This window comes from Hyperoodon ampullatus (genome assembly GCF_949752795.1).
Source record: "Hyperoodon ampullatus genome assembly, chromosome: 19".
Taxonomy (NCBI): Eukaryota; Metazoa; Chordata; class Mammalia; order Artiodactyla; family Ziphiidae; genus Hyperoodon; species Hyperoodon ampullatus.
This window is the reverse complement of record NC_136932.1, coordinates 29396675-29419942: the sequence shown is the minus strand read 5'-3', so window position 1 is coordinate 29419942 and position 23268 is coordinate 29396675. Positions and strand designations below refer to the sequence as shown.

General features: G+C 40.3%; 1 protein-coding gene and 1 long non-coding RNA gene across 2 annotated transcripts in view; one reads left to right on the top strand and one right to left on the bottom strand.

Moving 5' to 3' along the window:
- Positions 1-23268, bottom strand: part of LOC307067914 (RAD52 motif-containing protein 1-like) — a gene marked incomplete at both ends in the record, with an annotated part of 285114 nt that overhangs the window by 118903 nt on the left and 142943 nt on the right. The gene's annotated exons all lie outside the window — the stretch shown is intronic.
- LOC307068484 lies at positions 8607-12988 on the top strand. The gene is made up of 2 exons (XR_013811452.1): positions 8607-8693; positions 12579-12988. It is a non-coding gene; the product is annotated as an uncharacterized lncRNA (long non-coding RNA).

Below are 23268 nucleotides of genomic sequence, written 5' to 3'. Positions count from 1 at the left end.
AGTAGCTGCAGCCCCTGACCCTAAGTGAACCCCTTTCTTCCTTTTGTGTCAGATTCTATGCTGTACAGTGAGCTGTCCTTGACCTAGAATCTGTTGCTTTCTCCCAGCCAGCATCTGTTCCCATGCCCAAGTGCCTCAGTTTTCCTTTGGGAATTGCATCTCACCTGCTTCCAGTCCAAACAGTTCCAGAAGGATGACCCCATGTTCCACCCAGCTCGAAGATGGGTTTACAGCCCACATCTAGCCAGTCCCATTTTCCATCTTCTGGTGATGGGGGAAGTATGAGACTGTAACCCAAGCCAGACCAAAGGCATTTAAAACCATGACTTTCTTGGAATCCAGGAAAAGGAGAAACCCTTTCTCGGAAAATGGATGGTGAGTGGTTGTCAGCCTAGCATAGCTGTTGGGCCAAGGGCAGTGAGAGAGCCTGTGCCTGTGAATGGGGTCCCCCAAAGGCACTGAGCAGGACAGAGGTTTGGAGAGAAGCAAGATCACACGGAGAGAGTGTGAGCCACTGGACCTGCCAGGTCCAAACCCATTCTTCAACTTGCCACTTGCAAGTATTAATGTATTTCTACCCTTACAATAAATACTAATTTATTTTACTTCAGTAAGTGTGTCCAGTCGCTGGGAATAAAAAAAAGTCCTAGTTGACACATCCGAATCAATACTCCCTGATCCACCCTCAGGTGTTCACACTGGGTAGGCGTGGCTGGGGGGAGATGAAGACACTGGGTGAGGTCATATACTAGGGGAACTGCCAAACAGCTCTGTCCCTGCTCCTTCCCTGTCCTGGGAGAGGGAAACCCTGGAACAGTGATAGGATAACCAGTATGGGGAAGAGGTTCCTCAGTGATTAATTGCTCTTTTTGTGTTTTCCTTAATTTAGGGTTCATTTTGGTAACGTGTTTCTACAAAGAAATCACCCGTTTCCTCTAGATTTCCTGTTGCAGTAGTTTTCTCTTATTTAACTTTTAATTTTTCCTGTCTGATTTTCTACAGAATCATCACAAATAATGAAGAAATATTGATACTTTATTATTAACTGAAGTCCCTATTCACGTTCCCTTTGTTATACCTTTCCTTGTTCCAGGATCTCAGAGGACGTGGGGTCATCATGTCTGTTTAGTCTCTTCTGGGCTTTGACAGTTGCTCAGACTCTCCTTGTTTCCATGACCTTGACAGTGTGGAGGAGGACTTGTCAGGGATTTTATAGACTGCCGGGCACTGGGATTTGCTTGGTGGTTTTGTCGTGGTTAGACTTGGCTTTGAAAAAGCAGATCACAGAGGTGAAGTGCTTCCTCTTCACTATATATCAAGAGGACAGGATCTTAAGGGAACTTCTCACTTATATTCTTAATTTTGGTCACCTAGCTGAAGTAGTGTTTGTCAAGTTTTCCCACAGTGAGGTTAATTTTTTTCCATGTCCATCCTGTGTGTCTTATGTAGGAGGAATTCATAATGCAGAACCCACACTTGAGGAGAGAGGGGTTAGCTTCACATCCTTGATGGACAGCTGAGTGTCTATATGAATTGTTTAGAAACTTTCTGCGTAGGAGATTTCTATTTAACACCATTCATCAAAAACTATGTAATTTATTTTTACCAGTTTGGACACATGAAACTTTAACTTTTAACTTTTGTTTATAATCCAGCACTACATTATTAGACTGCTTAGTTCATTCTTGCTTTGGCTGTTGAGAGCTTTTTTCCATTTGCTCCTGTTTTCATTTTACATAATTTTTCTTTTGTGGTTTTTTTTTAAATTTTTGGTACTTCTTTACTTTCTGATATTTTAAGATTATCCTGCTTCATATATTTACTGTCTCAGTCCTAGCATCAGCCCTTTCTTCTGAGAGCCCTTGTTCCTTTTATTAGAGACTGGTATTAAAAACTTACATGTGGGAGCTAAATATGCTCAGCTGACAGTGCATGGAAATATGTGCATGTATCCCAGCCTATGCATATACACATAGTTCCACATGGAAATCTTTATAATTAGGTGTATCTCTGTTAGGCTAAAGATAGTTTATACTGATATCTCCAACCTGATCTGTTATGACATGGATATTGTAACCTTCTCTCTTTGTCTGTGACTTCCCACTCCAGTGGTCAGAAACCTGGCTTCCACCATTTGTCGTTTATTAAATTCACTGCTTGTTCCATTCGATTACTGATATAGTAGTTTCAGTACTGTTAGCTGCTACCCCTCATGGGAAAGAACTTAGAGTCCACTGTGTATGTACGGTATATTTTGCCTTTGGCCTACAGAGTCCGCTCATTTCCAAAGTTAACTTAGGTCAGCCCATTTTGTCCCACCACCAACAGTGAGTTTTTTCATACATTTGTAAATCAGTTAGATTCTTTGTTACATTCTGTATGCCAGTCTTTGACACTCCCATATCCTAAGTAGCTAAATTTGAATAGATTGTAATTTACTTGTTGGGTTGTAAAAATCTGTGGGTGTAGACAAATACATAGTGACAGCTATTCACCACTAAAGTATTATACGGACTGTTTCAACCACATATTCCATAAACTGTTTGCCATGTCAGTGTTGCCTTTTCTAGAATGTCATATAAATGAGGTCATACAGTGTGTAGCACTTAAGACTGGATTCTTTCACTTAGCAATGTAAGTGTTAGATGCATCTATTTTTTTTTTTTTTTTTTTTGCCTGGGTTGATGGTCCATTCCTTTATATCGCTGAATACTATTGCATTGCATGTATATGAGAGAAAAAATAATTTTCCCTCTACTCTTCTGTGTTCTTCATTGAGATCTCCCTTATAATGAAAAGGAGACGAACTGGAGAAAACAATCAGAAGTTTAATATATACCATCCATACCTCCTGTATACTTGAAAGATACCCAGGAAAACTGAGTCACTCCCTGAAATGGCCCAAGCCATTACCTTAAATGCTTCTGCTGAGAACAAAAATAGATGTTAGGGAATGGAGGAAGCCATTTAAGGGAGGTTATTAGGCAAAGCACAGTAAACAAGGGTATGGTTGTTACACAGATTTATATCCAGGCCTCTTTCATTGACAAGCTTTTTTTTTTTTAACATTTATTTATTTAGCTGTGCTGGGTCTTAGTTGAGGCCTGTGGAATCTTTAGTTGCGGCATGTGGGCTCTTATTTGCAGCATGCGGGATCTAGTTCCCTGACCAGGGGTTGAACCCTGGCCCCCTGCATTGGGAGCATGGAGTCTTAACCACTGGACCAGCAGGGAAGTCCCAACAAGGTTTTCTTGATATTTAGTCATCATTCAATTCCTGGTCCAGAGAGGGACATACCCTTACAAATGGAGATATCCTTAATAATTGTAAATTTACCTCATAAAAGGGCATTTTCTGCTTGATTTTGAAAGATTCTCCTGGGTCTGTTTCTTAAATTAATCAGTCCAAAATAATCCTTTTGTCAAATGGGCATATTTTGGGGTGGTGTATTCTGCTCCCCTTGACATGTATGTGCCCTAATTTGCTTATGAATTCGTCTACAGAAGGACATCCTGATATCTTTAAGTTCTTAGCCATTATGAATAGAGCTGCTGTGCATTACTTGATGCTAGTTTTGGTTTGAACACAGTTTTTCAAAGCAATTGTCTAAATACAAGAGGTACACTTCTTGGATCCTAGGGTGAGACTGTTTAGATTTGGAAAAAACTGCCAAACTGTCTTCCGAAGTTGGTTGTACATGCATTCCACCAGCATTTTGAGTATATTCTTGTATGCTTATTTACTGCCTGTTTATCTTCTTGGGCCAGGTGTGTGTTTCAATCTTTCCCAAATTTTAATGGTGTTGTTGGCATAATTTGAGTACAGATCCTTTATCAGATACGTGCTTTGGAAATAGTTTCTTGCAGTTTGTGGTTTGTCTTTCGGTTTTCTGAATAAGGTCACCAGACCCAAGGTCATGTAGATTTTCTTTTTGTTTCCTAGGATTTTTATAGTTTGGTAATTTAAATTTGTCTGTGGGCAATTTTGAGTGAATTTTGGTTTAAGTTGTGAAGTTTGTGTCTACATTCATTTCATTACATATGGTTTCTGATTAATTGTTCCTTAACCATGTTTTGAGAAGATACAGTGAGATACTTGGCTCCATTTCAGTTTGGATTTCCAAACTTAGTATGTACAGCAGAGCTGCCTTCCGGATGAGGCCTCTGGGTTTGTGAGTGCGGCGCTCCCGGCACTTCTCTGACGTCCCACAGGGGGCGCCGAACCCACCTGTCTGACCCTGGGGGCACAGGTGCACCCTGCCCACAGACTTTGCTCTGTGACAAGCAGACAGGAGCTTTGTCTCCTGTCAGGGCTTAGGTTTCTGGACCATGAGGCATTGTCCACACTAACAGGAGCTGGGTTTTCTCAGGAACCACTGGTGAGGAGACTCCACAAGAGGAAAAAATGAGCAAGTGTGGAGAATCTTCCTGTGCAGCTGACTGCTGGCTGGGTGGGGTGCATCTTCAGGGGACTCAGGAGAGAAAGGGTTTAATGTGGAATATTGTGCACTTTAGTTAGTTTTATGTGCAGTGTAGATGGTGACCAGTGTCGTTCTTTGGAGTCTGGTGTCTAGTTTTCCTGGCACTGTTTGTTGATGGCTTTGGGTAGAATAAACATTTTTAATAATAGTAATTTTTCTGATGCATGAGCATGGAATATTGTTTTCTATTGTGTCTTCAATTTCTTTATCAGTGCTTTATAGTTTTCTGAGTACAGGTCTTTCGTGTCCTTGGTTAAATTTATTCCTAAATAGTTTGTTCTTTTTGATGGAATTGTAAATGGGATTGTTTTCTCGATTTTTCTTGCTGGTGGTTCATTATTAGTGTGCAGAAATAAAGCTGATTTGTGTATATTGATTCCATATTTTGCAACTTTACTGAATTTATTTTTTAACATATTTTTTGAAGTAATGTGAAAAATTGTAATACTAAAATCTCACCGTTTCTACTGCACCCCAGGTCATCCACAGGACCCAAGACATGGTAGCTACTAATATACTCTTCCCATGGTGCCTGTTAATACCATGCGGACTCCTACAAGGGAAATAAGTATCACAACTTTGGTTGAACTTGGTCTGGGTAAGTCTTGGCCTCTATAACTAAGTTTGATGGCTGTCTTATCTGATTTTCTGGCATGGTACTGACATGGTTGTTCAGAAAAGTAATTTACTTTCCAGCAACTAAAAATGTACAGAAAAGTTTCAGTAATGGCAAAAAGTACTCACATTTGCCACTTCACACAAAATGCTCAGTGTGTTTTACCCAAGGAACCAACACATAATCCCTAAATGAGGAAATCATGATGTCCACATTATAATTTAATACACAGGCCCACTTCAACTTTCATCTGCTCTCCCAACTGTATGAAAATGTCTTTTTCCATCCCGATCCAGTTTTCTTTTTCTGGAACCATTACTGAGTTTTCCCCTCATTTGGACATCCTTGATGGATTTGAAGCAGACAACATGAGTATGGGATCTGGGTGGCCTTTTGTTTTGTTTTTTTTTTCCCCCCCTTGCGGTACGCGGGCCTCTCACTCTTGTGGCCTCTCCCATTGCGGAGCACAGGCTCTGGACGTGCAGGCTCAGCGGCCATGGCTCACGGGCCCAACTGCTCCGCGGCATGTGGGATCCTCCTGGACTGGGGCACGAACCCGTGTCCCCTGCATCGGCAGGCGGACTCTCAACCACTGTGCCACCAGGGAAGCCCTGGGTGGCCTTTTCTGTATGGCTTTTTTCACTAAGGATGTTTTTATCGTTCGTTTTTGTAACAAATATCAGCACTACACTTTTTTTTTTCATTGTCATTACAAATACAAAACATGACTTTAGCATTTAATTCATTTTACGTATCCAGTTTTGTGGTATTAACTACCTTCATGTAGTTGCACAAACATGTTAACTAACACGTGTACATCCTGTTTGCATGGGAGATACCCAGGAAATTGAGTAACACCTTGGAATGGCCCAAGACATCACCTTAGATCCCGTCTTCATCTAAGATGTAAAAAAAAGGAAGGGTATAGTTGTTTCTGTCTACATTCATTTGATTGCATATGGTTTCCAATTGATCGTTGTAGAACTAGTTTTAGAGAAGTCATGGGATAGTTGGCTTCATTTCAGTTTGAATTTCCAAATTTAGTGGATTCTGCAGTCTTGATACAAGGTTTACAAACTTGATATTGGATCAGGACGTCCCATGGTGTAACTGGTATTAATGGTTTGTTCAACAATTAAAGTTCTGTGTGATATGAGTTCAGCCTGGAGTAATCCAGGTTAGTTTCTATCTGTTATACATTTGTCCCAGGATGAAAGGACAAAAGAAATAAGGCCTACTTTATAAAAGTGCCTTCAAATTAATTGATGGTATAATCTCAACCTAATTTAAAAAAAAATATTTTATTGAAGTATAGTTGACTTACAAAGTTGTGTTAATTTCTGCTGTACAACAAAGTGATTCAGATATATATATACACACACACACATACATATATACATACTGTTTTTCATATTCTTTTGCATTATGGTTTATTACAGGGTATTGAATATAGTTCCCTGTGCTGTACAGTAAGACCTTGTTGTTTATCCAACCTATATATAATAGTTTGCTTCTACTAATCCCAAACTCCCAATCTATCCCTCCCCCCTGTCTTCCCCTTGGCAACCACAAGTCTGTTTTCTAAATCTGTGAGTCTGTTTTTGTTTGTATATAGGTTCATTTGGGTCTCATTTTAGATTCCACATATAAGTGATAGCATATGGTATTTGTCGTTCTATGACTTACTTCATTTAGTGTGATAATCTCTAGGTCCATCCATATAGCTGCAAATGGCATTACTTCATTCTGTGTTATGGCTGAGTAATATTCCATTGTATATATGTACCACATCTTCTATAGCCATTCATCTTTTGAGGGACACTCAGCTTGCTTCCATGTCTTGGCTATTGTGAATAGTGCTGCTGTGAACGCTAGGGTGCACGTATCTCTTTGAATTATAGTTTTGTCAGGATATATGCCCAGGAGTGGGATTGCTGGTTCATATGGTAATTCTATTTTTAGTTTTTTGAGGAACCTCCATACTGTTTTCCATAGTGGCTGTATCAATTTACATCCCCACCAACAGTGTAGGAGGGTTTCCTTTTCTCCACACCCCCTTCAGCATTTATTTGTAGACATTCTTTTTTTTTTTTTTGCAGTACGCGGACCTCTCACTGTTGTGGCCTCTCCCGTTGCAGAGCACAGGCTCCAGACGCGCAGGCTCAGCAGCCATGGCTCACGGGCCCAGCCGCTCCGCGGCATGTGGGATCCTCCCGGACCAGAGCACGAACCCGCGTCCCCTGCATCGGCAGGCGGACTCTCAACCACTGCGCCACCAGGGAAGCCCTATTTGTAGACATTTTAATGATGGCCATTCTGACCACTATGAGGTGATAACTCACTGTAGTTTTGATTTCCATTCTCTCATAATTAGCGATGTGGAGCATCTTTTCATGTGCCTATTGGCCATCTGTATGTCTTCTTTGGAAAAATGTATATTTAGACTTCCTGCCCACTTTTTAATTTTTTTAGTTTTTGAGTTGTATCAGCTGTTTGTATACTTTAGAAATTACGGCCTTTTTGGTCACATCATTTGCAGGTATTTCCTCCCAAACAGCACAGGTGCTGGAACAACTGGATACCCACATGCAGAAGAATAAAGTTGGACCCTTACCTCCCCCCACCCCATATACAAAATCAACACAAAATGGACCAACGGCCTAGATGTAAGAACCAAAATTTAAAAACTCATAGAAGAAAACATGAGAGTAAATCTTCATGACCTTCGATTTGGTCGTGATTTCTTAGATTTGCTACCAAAAGCACAAGCAACAAAAGACAAAATAGATGAATTGGACTCCCTCAAAATGAAAAACAGTTGTGTATAAAAGGAGCAAGGAATAAGATAATCCACCATCCAAAATGGCACAAGATGTTTGCAAACCATGTATCTGATAAAGGACTGTAGCCCACCAGCCAAGCCCCGTGGTGGTCCAGTGGAGTGTCTGTGTGGCCCCTCCTGTCCTAGGTGATAAGGGGATTTCAGGCCCCACAGCACCCAGGGTGTGGACACTGGTTATCCTCAGCACCCTCAAGGAGTGAGTGCTGGATGGTTTTGAGCCCAGCTGCACTCCCATTACTGCCCTCAAAGGCTGAAGGCTTCAACATGCCTCCAGAAGGACACAGAGTATTTGCAAGTCTTTGAGACCCAAGAGGACAGTCTTCACTTTTCTGAAAAGGGCATCTTATTATTTCACAGCATGACCATTTTCAATCGGGCTCTCAGGGGTGCCCTCCCAACTTCTTTATTTCTCTGAGAGTGGCCATGGGGGTTTGTCTGTCCCCAGTCCCCACACCAGGTGACAAGGCCAGTGGGGCCAGACCCTGGTGGTCCTTAGCTTCGTTGGAGATGAACCCAGACTCTCAGCCTGCGATTGAACGTGGATGCCCCTGCTTCTCCCCATCACCGATTCTCATCTCCTCCTCTATCTCTCTTCCTCTTGCTTTTCAGTCTCAGATTTACCTCATGGTCACCACTCACAGTTCCCGCAGAGCCCAGAGATTTCTCTTTGAAGGAAAGGTTCTGGAAAATCAGAGGGATAAATAAAGAATGCAGCTGATTCCCGCCTTGTGCTGACACCCAAGAGGGTGAGGAGAGTGAGTGTTTTCTCATTAGAATTTTAAATCCTCCAAGTAATAGATCATTGGGGGGGTGGGACATCTGGTGTCTTGCTGCTCATTCTAACAGTGTCATTCCTGAATTTTAATGTGGTAAATAATTTAAATCATAAATATGCTGAGGGGGAGATCCATTTAAAAAATGTTAGAGGTAACTCCAAGGGATTTACAACAAACAAGGACACAGAACCCTGTGTCCAGACACTGGCTGACAGATTCCTGAGCCGCAGTCCCCTGGAGGGCAGAGTGGCCATGACTCTCCTCCCGCCGGTGAGCCTACACAGGCACATCCTACGTGGGACCACTGCATCGCAGAATCTTAGAATGGCCAATGGCAGGCAGCTGGCTACAGATGCGGACAAGAGAAAACTGCCCAGCAGCCTGGGACAACCCCACGGTGAGGCCTTAGTAAGGGCCAGTGTCAGAGCCTCAGAGATAACTTGAAGAGACAGTTCAGGCTGTTAGGGACATCATCAGAGATGTACTTAGGGACATATTCAGGGCCTTAGTTATCGACAGGATCAGGGCATTATTTAGTGACAGCTTAGACTATAAGGGACAGCATCAGGGCCTAAGTTAGAGATAACGTGAGAGCCTTAGTTAGACAAAATTCAGGCTGTTACTTAGGGATATATTCTGGGCCTTAGAGCCAGCATCATGGCCATAATTAGAATCAGTGTCAGGGCGTTAGTTAGGGCCAAAACTAGGGTGTTAGTTAGGGAAGGAGTCAGGTCATTAGTTACAGACAGTGTCAGGGTTTTAGGTAGGGACAGCGGCAAGTCCTTAGTTAAGAAGAATGTCACGGCCTTGGTTAGGAACGGCATCAGGGCGTAGTTAGGGAAAGAGTGAGGCCATTAGGTATAGATAGACTCAGGGCCTTAGTTAGAGACAGCATCAAGTCCTTTGATAGGGATATTGTCATGGCCTCAGTTAAAGATAACTTGAGGGTCTTAGAGATAGTGTCAGGGACTTAGTTATGGACATCTTTAGGGCCTCAGTTAGAGGTAACTTGAGGGTCTTGGTAAGAGACATTTTGGGTCATTAGTGCCATGGTCAGGACCTTAGTGCCATGGTCAGGACCTTAGTGCCATCTTCAGTACATCAGTTATGGGCCGCATCAGGGCATTAATGAGGGACAGCTCATGTTATTAGGGGCCGTGTCAGGGACTGTGTCAGGGCCTTAGTTAGGGAAAGAGTGAGGCCATTAATTAAAGACAGACTCAGGGCCTTAGTTAGAGACAGCCTCAGTCCTTAGTTCAGGAGAGTGTCAGGGCCTCAGTTAAAGATAAGTTGAGGGCCTTTGTTAAGGACAGCCTCAGGGCCTTAAAGGGATGTCCGTAAGAGTATCTTTGGGCTCTTTACCAAACTGAAACCCCCACAAAATAGAAGATTTTAGCATTCTTCATTCCAGAGAAGCTCATCAAGAGACCATCTGAGGCCAGATTAAAGGGAGTTAAGGCCCTGTACACACACTAATCCTTAGGAGCAACTGTGTCCTTAAACCATTGCTGTAAAACTCCTCACCAGATCCTCCTGCATTGGGACACACAGTTTTTGAGGGCATGAGTTTTGTGTGTCCCCCTTTGGCTGGCAAAGCAGTAAAGCTATTCTTTTCTACTTCTTCCAAACCTCTGTCTCTGAGATTTGATTTGCCACTGGTGCACAGAGGTCGAGCTTTCGGCATCAAATTTAGTACCCAATATGGGGCTGACTTGGGGATGGCCCCTGTGGATCCCGTGACTTGATTGGACACTCTATGATTTTCTCCATGCCAGCCTCTTTTGAGAGAGTGTAGGGTTGGAGAATTCCTTCAGAGGCCAAACTGCCTGGGACCCTTGCCTGGAGAGGCCAAGCCCCAGTCATACCCCATCTGCCATCCCAGCAGTTGGAACTCTGGGGCAGGAGAAGATGGCAGAAGAGGGACCACCCTAGCAACTGCCAAGGCCATCTTTGCCTTGAGGATGTTCCTCTCTTCCTCCTTCCTGGACTGCCCCGAATGTCCTACTCCAAGGGATTATTTTGGGAAACCAGAAAAGTAGCATTTGGGATGTTGTGGTACCTCAGCCAGCATGTGGTAACTCCCCTAGCATGCACTCTAAGGTCCTTTTAGCCCTGTACATTTGGGGGAACTTTAGTTCCCATTTGGGTGACTTTTCATTCCAGGAAATTTCATTTGGAAGGTGCACCACTTGGACAGAGGTCACAGGCTAAGTTGAGACTTGGAAGCTGACTTGAGTCTTGTGCTGTTTGCTTTTTGGTTTCTGTTTGACTTTTGGTTCCTTTGGTTTTAGGCTTCCCTTAGTGGTGAGGATTTTGTTTTGTTCTTAGTCCGCGTATGAGTGTTCTATGGTTCAAACATAGGAAGTGCTTCTTCTTCAATTCCATCTGATAGCCAATGGGAAAAATCCTGGCAGACTGGTCAACCTGTAGTTGTAACCCTAAGACTAGGAAAAGAATGAAATTCTATTGTAATTTTGTTCGGCCAAAATATGGATACATTCTTGAAAATGAGGAAAGTGGTCTTTGAATGGTACCCTAAATGACTGTACTACCCTTCAGCTAGAGTTATTTTGTAACTGGAAGAGAAAGACAAAAGAAGTTCCATATGTTCAAGCATTTATGAAGCTACGTAATAAACAAAGTGAGCAGCTGGGTACCAGGCTGATAGTACAAAGAGAAAAGAAAGTCACTTTATACTAGAGCTGTTTGTTTCTGGATGCGGAAGAAAATAAGGGGCAAAATAAGATGGATACAGAAGGTGATGAAAATTTGTGAAAAGGAAACACTGAGAAAACAAGTTGTGCATGATCAGGATTTTCTAAAATTGGATTAAATTTAGTTGGGTAAATGGATTTTGTTGGAAGTGGGTTAGGGCAAGACTGGCTTTGGTTTCTCCCTCCAAAGTTTTCTTGGAACACTGCTTTTGATAACAGCTTGTGAGTTCCTTTCCCTGTGTCTGTGATCTGTATTTTTGTTTGAAATCTCCTTGCTTTGGTTAAGTGAATAAGTGTTTGGCCAATTCTAACAGTTCCTTTGATCTCCAGCTAACTTTGAGATGCTTTAGAAGGCCCCTGAACCATCTCAGAGAAAAATGTTTGATCAGTATGTTAAATTACATGGAATTCCTAAAAATCTAGTATGTCCTGGTAAAATGTTATCGGTCATAATTCCAGTTATTTTTAAATGTTTCATGTAACAGCAATAATTGTTTCTTTTGGGGCTTCCCTGGTGGCGCAGTGGTTGAGAGTCCGCCTGCCGATGCAGGGGACACGGGTTCGTGCCCCGGTCCGGGAAGATCCCACGTGCCACGGAGCGGCTGGGCCCGTGAGCCATGGCCGCTGAGCCTGCGTGTCCGGAGCCTGTGCTCCACAACGGGAGAGGCCACAACAGTGAGAGGCCCACATACTGCAACAAAAAAAAAAAAAAAAAAAAAAAAAAAAAAAAATCCTTCACGGGGCCATACTTTTTAAGAGTTTCATCACCAAGTATTAGCAAAATGAAATAATGATGATTGGTATAATAGATTCCAGTTTACCAAAAATGCAGAACCTCTCCCAGAATTCCATGGAAAGAGTTCTGTGCCATCAAGCCAAAGGGGTTTTGTCTCAAAGAGAGACAATAATAACAATCCCATGGCAGTAAGCCCTTTAGACAGCTCATGCAATAGGGTTACCCAAAAGTACTTTGGACCAATGAATTTTAAGAACAAGAAAAATATAAACTGCATTAATAGAGTGTAGGCTTGTGTGTGAAAGGCATAGTATATCTTTAAGTATTTTTTTTTCTTATTACAGAAGAAGTTACTATTTGGGACTTCACTAAGGAAACACATTAATCTCTTTTCTATTTTATTTCCACCTGTAGAGTTTTCAGATTGCTTTCCCCACAGGTCCGTGGGCAGCAAATAAACCCACCCATGCCGAAGCGGCAGCTGAAAGTCCTAAATGGTTTGGTCAGTAACAGCCAGGAGCTGAGAACGCTCTGTGCCAGGAGAGCCTGCGTGGTTGACAAAGCCATTAGTAGCCCTTCCCTGATGCAGAGCGTCATCGTCATGCTTTATCCAATTACTCAGAATATATCAGAAGCAAGGTGCCAGTGCTATTTTACGAAGAATTAGAATCCTAAACTACAAGTTAAAAGGCTGTTCTCTGGTTTACTCTCTTCCATGTGGAGGGTTGGCTGAGGCCATGGAAGTGAATGTGGTCTGCTTACCTGGTTTCAAATGTAGCTTCAGACAAAAATAAAGATACTCATTTGTGGAAAACATGAATGTTTATACTTTTCAGTGACTCATCTTTGCCATCCTTCCAAAAGCTCACTACATTTAAGCAATGTTAGCTACATTGTCATAGTTATATAAAAGGTAACTAAGATTAAGAGATCAGCTTCAGGGTTCGTGTGGGGAGGAATGATGCCTATGTATGGATGGTCACATTTTTAAGTGGAAGAATTATGAAGGGGAACTATAACTTTCATGTCTTATCCAAACAGAGGTTTCTGCTGACATCAATAGAACTCTTATTTTACTAGCAATGCAGTTGAGCACATATATTAACACTAAAAGGGTTATATTGTATTTTACTTGATTGAAAGGAAAAAGGGGACAGCACTGCTTGGCACCCATTAACAATGTGATATCAAAATGGAAACATACATCTTTTAGGATGAAATCTAATAAATAATCGAGAACCACTGTGATGCCTGACACTTTACTACCAAATACTCACATCTAGCAGTTTTTATATTGTCTAACAGAAGATAAACATATACCCAAAAAATAGATCTGAATTCACCTAGATTTGAGATATAAATTCATCTTCTCTTTGCTAATTAAAGGGAAAGAACAAGGTATTTCTTACCTGCACATGATTTTGTGTGTGAGCAAGGCTCGGCACATTTCTGGGTTCTTGTCTTGGCCTTCAATATACTATGGCCTGTAAACAAAGGCACGATATGAGCTAAGAATGGAACCAAGTAGCAGAGGACTAACTACCACAATCGAGTTCTTGACCATTCACCACTGCTGCAAGGCCAACTAGCTTTCAGAGCCAAAGGCCTCACTGGGCTGATTGTTTTAAGACAGTTGTTAAGGATCAACCCAAATTGAGCGGAAGGGGATATGTGCCTCTCTGTCCCATCAACCACCTTATTATAACACACACCTTTGGATCCTTGTATGAGATGGGCTTCTGTCGTCAAGACAACCACAATTCTCTCTTCAATTCAGAATAAAAATAAATCTAACCAATGGGGAAGGAAAAACCCAGAAGGCTTAGCAGACTGAGATACTAGTGACTTAAAATATAGAAAAGCACATGGATTTTATTTTTAAATGATTCGTATTTGTTGCCTCATTTTACTACTTCCAACTCCAACATGTAATATTCTAGAGGTAAGTAGCAGAAAACAATTGAGGGTATGGTTATGAGTCCACTCACTGTCTTGCGATGCTTCATCAATGGGGAAATCCTTCCTGCCCACAGGTTGAAAACATGTGCTCTCTGGGGTGTATAACCACGCAAACAGTAGTACTGGCCCGCATATGCTGGGGGAAGGGCAGGGTTGGGCGGGGAGTTAAGCCATAGTTATCTCCCTCAACTAAGAAGAATTACATCTGACTCTCAAACTTTGGAGTCCCAAACCACTTCACCAGCCAAGATGTTTTTAGTAATATGTGTACAAACATGTTACATAAGGTCACTGGAAGTTTCCTTGAGACCTCTGCTTACTGGAAGATCTACATGTTAATACCTGGGCCAGAGAAAAGCTCACAGCTATGGGTAGAGCAGTGCTCTGCATGGGGATACATTTTAACTAAACAATGTAGCACTGCATAATACTAATATAACACAGCTTCAAATTGTTAATAAAATTACTTTCACACATTCAGATAACTCTCAATTTCTTGGTGACGAAACTACTTAAATTAACCAGAGACTATCCTTTTTTTAGGACACACAAAAACTGCAGGAACTAACTTATAGTTGTCCGGAATGTGCTTGTTTATGAACCTGAGACTTTTAGAACTGTAAATGATGGAGGACAGCTTATGACACTATGTGTGCAGACCCTCAGAGCAGGCTCTTGCTTTGTTACCTAACTCCATTACAAAACAAAAATTGCAACAAATTAAAAAATGAGAAAAAGTACCTGTATAAGGAGAAAATATTTCTCTACCACTGGCCCATCAAAAGCATTTTTTATGGTTAGCCTGTTATAACCCTATATTTTTTAATGTTTCATTTTGCCATAATTTTAGATGTATAGAAAAGTTGTAAGGATATATAAAGAATTCCAAGATACTCTTTACCCAGATGCCTCAAGTGTTTACATTTTAGTAAATTTGCTTTATTCTTCTTTCTTTCTCTATTTTCTTTTCCTGAGCCATTTATTAGTTAACTGCAGACATGCCCTAAATACTTCAGATTGTATTTCCTTCAAACAAGGAATTCTCTTACATAACCATAGCGCAATTATCTGAATCAGAAAATTAACATTGATACAATACAATAATCAACACCTGAGATTCACCAAATACCCAATAGTGTCCTTTATAGCAAACAACAACAAAACCAATACCAATCACAGCATTCAGTTGTCATATCTCCTTAAAAAAGGAATATTCCTGAGTCTTTGTATTTCATGATATTGACATTTTTGAAGAATACAGGCCATTTTGTAGAACATCCTCATTTTGGATTTGTCTAATGTTTCCTCAGGCTTAGACTAAAGTTATGTAATTCAGGGCCAGAATACCACAGACATGATGCTGAGTTCTTCTCCCTGTATGACATCACACTGTCAACTCGTTCCACTAATGCCAGTAAACTCTGACCATTTGGTTAAGGGGGTACCTGCCACCCATCAGAGAGCACAGCCAGCTTTGTGTACTGTAAAGTTACTACTTGAAGTAATTCATAACTATCTTCTGGGGAAATCATCTAGATTATGTTCACATCGTATTATGACTTAAATTTTCACCCATTAGTTTTAGCATGCACTGATGATGCATTCCTGCAATCTTAAAAGACCTTTTAAATACCCAAGAAGTTGCTTTACTCAAGAAAATGCATTAAGTAAATTGAAAATGTTTTAAAAACCAAAACTTACATCTGCCTGCTTTATTTACTGCAATCACTGCTTTAAAAAATCAAAGAAACACTGTAAATAACTGATTAGATCTCATACATGGTGCTAAAAAATTCTGTCATGCATTTCTGCAAAATCCTATTATCACTACATGTTTTGTATGTTCTCTTAATACCCCTGAAAACCTCTGGTTCAACTTTAGTTTTCTGTCATGCTAAACTAATACAAGTAACTTGGTAAATGAAATTCACAGGTATTAATGGGGTTTTCCTTCCTGTTTAAAAAAAAATGGTTTTGGGAGGAGAAAAGAGTATCAATTACATCAGACCTTCTCATTTTGAGTCTTTCTAGATAATACCAATATTATTTTTTGCTGAGGCTGCTGGTTCCACTGAAATCAGTGGGCCCGTGATGATACTCAATTAAAGACATGCTGCAGGGGGCTTCCCTGGTGGCTCATTGGTTGAGAGTCCGCCTGACAATGCAGGGGACACGGGTTCGTGCCCCGGTCCAGGAAGATCCCACATGCCGTGGAGCGGCTAGGCCCGTGAGTCATGGCTGCGGAGCCTGCTCAACTGGAGCCTGTGCTCCGCAACGGAGAGGCCACAACAGTGAGAGGCCCGCGTATCCCCCCCCCCCAAGAAAAAAAAACATATGCTGTAGTGAAAATATGTTGACGATCCCCCCAAAGAGTAGATGATCCATGGTCTCCCAGGTATTCCATGTTTTTGTCTTTGGTGACTGAACATCATTCGTTGAAGGCCCAGGGCCTCCGTAATACATCTCTACCAAATGTCAACCTGCCACTTCGCTTCTGGCAGCAGAGTCAAAATGGAGAATCTTTCTGTACATCAAGCATAGAAAAATGAAAGCATGAGTTTGGATTTGCTCAGAAATAGTTAAACTCTGGGGACGGAAGGAAGCATGAAGTTTCTTCTGTTCCTTTTCTTGGGGCCTCAGCAGAACAATACTTTTCAGCACATAAACACAAAGAAGTGCTTGCTGCTTCTGTGACTTCTGAGATAGAAACAAGTGAAACAGAGAGTCTTTCCTCTCTCCTAAGGAGTAGAACTAAAATCCTGGAAACAGAGTAATAATCTAGAACCTCAGTGTAATAGAGTTAGCTATACAGTGAAACTCCGTCCAAGGCAGCTCCACCTCCAACCTCGCCTAAGGAGTTTTTGTTACAGAAAAAGCTTGTTAAGACACACAGACACACACACACACACCACACACACATACCACACTATCATATAAAAGTATGGTCCAAGAAATCGACATTCTGATGAGATCCAACATGGGACAACAGGATAAATCTATTTTGATGAATGTCTCCAATGTAGAGTGTCAACAATAAAACAGACTTTTTAAAAATGTCAACAAGTTCTCCCTCCAGCTTTCACACACATCAAATCTCTACCGTGTACATTTAGTACACACGTCGAGACTGGTTCACAGTTCAGCAAATGCAGACTCCGAGCCTAAAAGGAAAGGGGTCCTCTAACACCAGCTTAGGGAGAAGTTTCTGCTTGTTTTCCCAATTTAATATATGCCTCTGTGGGGTGTGAATGAAGTTCGTTGAGGCCGGATCAGTAGGGAGATCACAGAAGCATATAAACAGCATTGACTACTTTAAGTGAAACGATTTTAACAGACAGCTGGTTTAGGACCTAGACAATGGAACACCAAGAAGAAGGCTTATCTTCATCCTCCATAGTAAGTCATACTTCTGCTCACTGGGAGGAAGGTAAGTCTGCCGTGAGAGTGACAAAAACAACAGTGGTTTAAAGAAATCAGCGTGTTCATCAGGAAGGAGTAAGGATGGGAGGCCTGTTACAGAGATGGGCAGGAGGGGGAGAGGAAGCATATCAAATGTATTATTTAAATAAATGAATTGATGGTGAAGCAAGTTGAGGTTTTAACCTAAGAAACGACAACAACAACAACAAAATACAATATCAAATAGAAAACGACATTTACATTAATCCTGCCAATGCAAATAAATCCCTTAAGGTGGCAGGAATGCTTGTACAGGAAAAAAAGTAAAAAAATACACAGCACGAACTTCATCTCAACTTTAAAAACAGTGAAATTGATAAACAAGTTGTCAAAACTTGACATATTTGGAGCAGATTTATTCTGATATACTAGCCTCAATGTTCTCCTCTAATGAGCATAATGAAAATGTCACAATTATTTTTAATACTCTGTTGACTTTCTGATTGAGGGGTTTTTCAAGAATAATTTTTTATAATTAACAAAAATGAAGGAAAAAATAGGAATTGTTAAACTTTCACATTCTTACACAATAGTGCCAGAAGGTTTGCTGTGAGAGGATGAAATGCCATCAGTTTCAAATGCCCAATTACACACTAACCTATACCATCTTTGAAAAGAAATCAATCTTTGAAAAGAAATCAATCAATAGAAAAAATCTGCCTCTGTTGCCAGTGTTTTAGAAGGCATCTTGTGAAATGTGGTTCATCTCCACCTTTCGAAAATATCACTGGGTCTTAAAAGTTAATTGAAACTTACTATGGATAAAGACCACATAGTAAAACAAAAAATACATGGTGAACTTACACAGGGATCACACTTCAATGGCACGCCGAAAGAAATACAGAGAATTGAGCACAGTTTTCTTTGTTTACTTTTCAAATAATTTTAACTCTTTGTGCTCCATGCAAAAATAAAGTGGACAAAGAGAATACTTTTGACTTTGGTTCATTAAAATCTGAAAGGTTTTTAGGAACAAAGTGTTTTCATTAGGAGTCTTCCTTGGTTTACAAACCAACAATCGGAGACTTGTCATCATTAATTTAGAAAGACAGAAAGAATGAAAGGAAAGAAAGGAAGAAAGGGAGGGAAGAAGGAAGGAAAGGAGGAAGGAAGACTGGTAGATATGTAACCTATAACTAACAAAAACTCCTAATTTTCCATTTAAATCAAAACAGTAACCTTGAAAATACATCACTCTTTTTTCCAAATACAGTATAAAACGCCAAACCTAATTTGTCACCTTAAAGAATACATTCATGAATGTACAAAGTATCTCCTTCAACCAGAAGTAAAGTGTCCTCTAAATACAGACTGTCAACACGACTTTGGCAGCAAGTTACCAAGAATCAAAACTAATAAAAAAATATGAACACCTACATTATCAACATGCTGTAATATTAATCATTACTTTCAACCACCAAGTTCCACTGCTTGTCATTAAAAAAAAAAAAATTGTTAGCTAATGCAGTTCGAGAAATTTCCAATAGGTGAGGGAGCCTTAGTGAAAAATTAACCTGTGCCAAAGAAAACACTACAAATTTGACGTTTCATAAACAACTGTGTGAAACAGCAATCCAAAATTAATAGCGAAATAAAAAATTATTTTGCTTCAATTAGCAGCTTGGCTACTAGTGAACAAATTACAAAGATGTAATTTAAGCTCAGCAGCTAAGCAGGCCTGTTTGCAGAACTGAATTAGGAAAGTTGCATAGGAATATCATATTCAGTATGCTGTTCAGTTACATCACAGCCCTGAATAACAAGAGAATGTGTACCAAAAGCAGTTAGCTTCAGAATGCATCTTTTGTGTCTGAAATAAAATCTCTCATATTATTCAAACACCAAGATAAAAACTGAATCATTCTAACAATATCATACAATATTTCTTTCTAGCAGTAATAAAAGATATTTCACTCATATGATAACTACATTTACATCTATATTAGTAGATACAACTGGCTTTGTCAACTCAATGGGGTAATAATAATAATAATAAAAGCAGCTAATTTATTAAGCACTTAATGTATGCTAGTCACTGTTCTAAGCATTTTCCATGTATGAATTCATTTAATTTTCACAACTGAGCTTCCAGGTATGTGCTGCCATTACTTCAATTAGTTTCCAAATGCTTACATAGTTTAATAACTAAGACCAAATCATTCTTGCTCAACAACTATATAAACAATTCCCCAACATCCAGACACTCCTTCATTCCTCTCAGCAATATAAGACACAAGAACAGATTATCTGTGTAGTCATACAAATTCGATAAATTCACCACTACTAATATGTTCGTTTTTAATGTTGTTCAAACATTCACATGGAAACAGCTCTAGTGTAAATATCCCCAAACAAATGGCTGTATATTATCCAGGAGGGAGCAGTTGGACCGCCAGACTAGGAAAGTACTAGGCCATCTGGCTCTGGCAATCTCTCCAAAACCATCAGCTTTGTTTTCACCCCCAGACTCCAAACAACACATTTTCCACTGTGATGAGTTTACATTTATTTTCCCAAACACAGGTCCTGATCATGCATAAAAATTCCAAACTTCTTCATTCTTCTATGTGCAAGGAAATTCAAATCACCTGCAATTTTTTTTTTTTTTTTTTGGCGGTACGCGGGCCTCTCACTGTTGTGGCCTCTCCCGTTGTGGAGCACAGGCTCCAGAGGTGCAGGCTCAGCGGCCATGGCTCACGGGCCCAGCCGCTCCGGGACATGTGGGATCTTCCCGGACAGGGGCACGAACCCGTGTCCCCTGCATCGGCAGGCAGACTCACAACCACTGCACCACCAGGGAAGCCCTCACCTGCATTTTTGACATGTTACCAAAGAAGAGAGACAGATGCTAAAATATGGCTTCTAACTATAAACTTGCCGTGTCATTTTTTGTTTGTTTGTTTCCCCAAATATACGAAAGAACCTCTCTGCTGGCCTAGGTGAATTCCTTAGGAACATACTGATACACTAAAAATGTGCTTATCGGGCTTCCCTGGTGGCGCAGTGGTTGAGAGTCCGCCTGCCGATGCAGGGGACGCGGGTTCGTGCCCCGGTCCGGGAAGATCCCACATGCCACGGAGCGGCTGGGGCCGTGAGCCATGGCTGCTGGGCCTACGCGTCCGGAGTCTGTGCTCCGCAATGGGAGAGGCCACAACAGTGGGAGGCCCACGTACCGCAAAAAAAAAAAAAAAAAAAAAAAAAAAAAAAAGAAGTGCTTATCTACCAATGAAGAACCATGAACAGAAAGGGCTGTTAATCAAATCTATGTAGCTGTGGCAGGATATGATGAAACAATCAATAGGAAAAAATGCACTTGCATCAATAACTTAAAGTACCAGGAACATCAAAACAAATATATAAAGATTAGCTGGAAAGAGAACTATGACAGCAGTTCTGATTATTGTACCTTAGACTTCCCACTGTGCTGGGACTTTTTAGGGGTCCCCTCACAATATCACCTACCTTCAAATCCATACACACAAGGATTATGTGACTTATTATTTTTCCCTTTCCAAAAAAGAGCTGTGGTTTGGGGGCAGGGAACGTTTTGTTTTTGATAGCTTTATGGAATTTGGTACTCTCTCATTGAATTATAAAAATGTCCCTTTCTTCAAAGCAAGATGGTAAGAGGGCAGATAAGTTAAAGTTTTTTTTAAAAAAAAAACTATTTAAAGATAACTCACTGAAGCAATCACAGAATGTAATTATATCTCAGATACTACAGGAAAATCTGAACTGAGGCACATTAAAACTCAGACCTCTCCCACTAAGTTCATTTGAGCTTCTGCAGTAGATACTGTTTCCAGATGCAACAGCCATAAACTTCTGGATCCTACAGGCCTTTCTGCATGCTCACTAATGGAATACCAAAAACAGCAATGACAAAAAACAGAAAAAAACCCTATTTTTAGTCCAGCTAAACTTGGTTTTGAAAAACCCTTCCCAAAAGCAAGCTTCTTATTTTCTAGTTGGTGGACAAATATTTTAAATATAATTATATCCTTAGTGTTTTATAAGAAAAGCATAGGGATAAGAGGGCTCAGATCCTTACACATTCACTTCTAATAAAGCTTCCCCTTTCCTGGTAGAGTCCAAAATTAAGAGTCATTACCCCAAATAGTGTAATGAGACACTTTGAAAAGGTGTGAAATACTGTGTCCTACCAATACATCTTGGTTGATTGAGTACATTTCTGTTTGATCTCAATGCTGCTAACTCCACCCAAGATCACAAACATTCTATGAAACTATAAAGTGCACAGCTAGTTTTGAATTTTGCTTGCCAAAGATTCCCTTCAGGTTTTAACCCCAACTTGTGAGTCAAAGATATGACATCACATACATAAAGCTGCATCTCTGACGTGAAAAATGTTATGATAAATAAGCAGCTAAGAGACACTTGAACTATGCTTAGCTATTCCCACTGAAATTTATGATGTTATTAGAACTCATCAATCACTGAAATTATTCCATTCTGCACTCTAAATATCAAAATCCTGAGTCAATCTACCTGGAAGAATTTCACAAGGGGAAAAAAAAAGTAACTGTTTAATCAGTCACCTTCTGTCAAGACTTACTTTTGATTGAAGGGGTCACTGCACACTTAAATCAAAAATTTAAGAAATTTAAAATTCAGACTCGGCATTTAATTATCACAGAATAATTTCAAGCTAGATGAGAATCCACTGTTTTACTCATCAAAGCTAAAACGTAATAATTGTGTCACAGCTAAGGAAAGTCATGCTCTTCACGCTGATCTGCTTTTTGAAGACTACTGTATTAGCTGTGTACACAAGAAGCTAACCTACTTCCCAAACTCTTACAGCACAGAATCAAGGAACAAGCAACTGGATAACGGGCAGGGATTGCCTTTCAAAGTAAAAGCTACAGAGAAGGCATTAGACAACTATTATGAGCATTAGACAACTATTATGAAAGCAAACAGGTACGCCTGGAAAAAATCTTTTTTCTTGATATTTTTAGACTAAATTCAGATAATTACTAAGCCTTTTGTTCAGCTCACTCCCCACCAAAATATATAATTGCCTACATTTATAATTTTAACTTTCAGTGAGATGTCACAGTATGGCAAGTAACTCTCTTATACCTGCTGCTACTACACTGTATCTTATTCTGGCCCCATCTCCACCACGATAGAATTTATGAAACCGTGCAGTCAAAGAATGCCTTAAGCTATAGTTTTCCTTAAGCTCTATGACCTTGTTAGTAAAATGATATTAGATGTATTGCTTTATAAGAATCAAGATTATTCTTCCTCCTTAGAAGAGTGTGTAAAGTCGGTTCATCTCATAATGGGAAGATCAATTCTTGTGGCACTTTTGGTTTACGGGGTCTAAAATAAAGTTTTGAGAGAAGGTATCACGTCAAACATGTCCTAATTTTGTGTTCCTTACAACTGTCCACTTGCATCAATAACTTAAAGTACCAGGAACATCAAAACAAATATATAAAGATTAGCTGGAAAGAGAACTACAACAGCAGTTCTGATTATCGTACCTTAGACTTCCCATTGTGCTGGAAGTTTTTAGGGGTCCCCTCCTAAATAGGGGACCCCTTCGTAGAGTTGCCGATAATTTAATATTTAAGTGGCCAATGTTTCACAAGCAGACAAGTCTTACATACTGGTTTGTGGGGACTTTTTATTCTTTAAAAATTAAACTCTAATC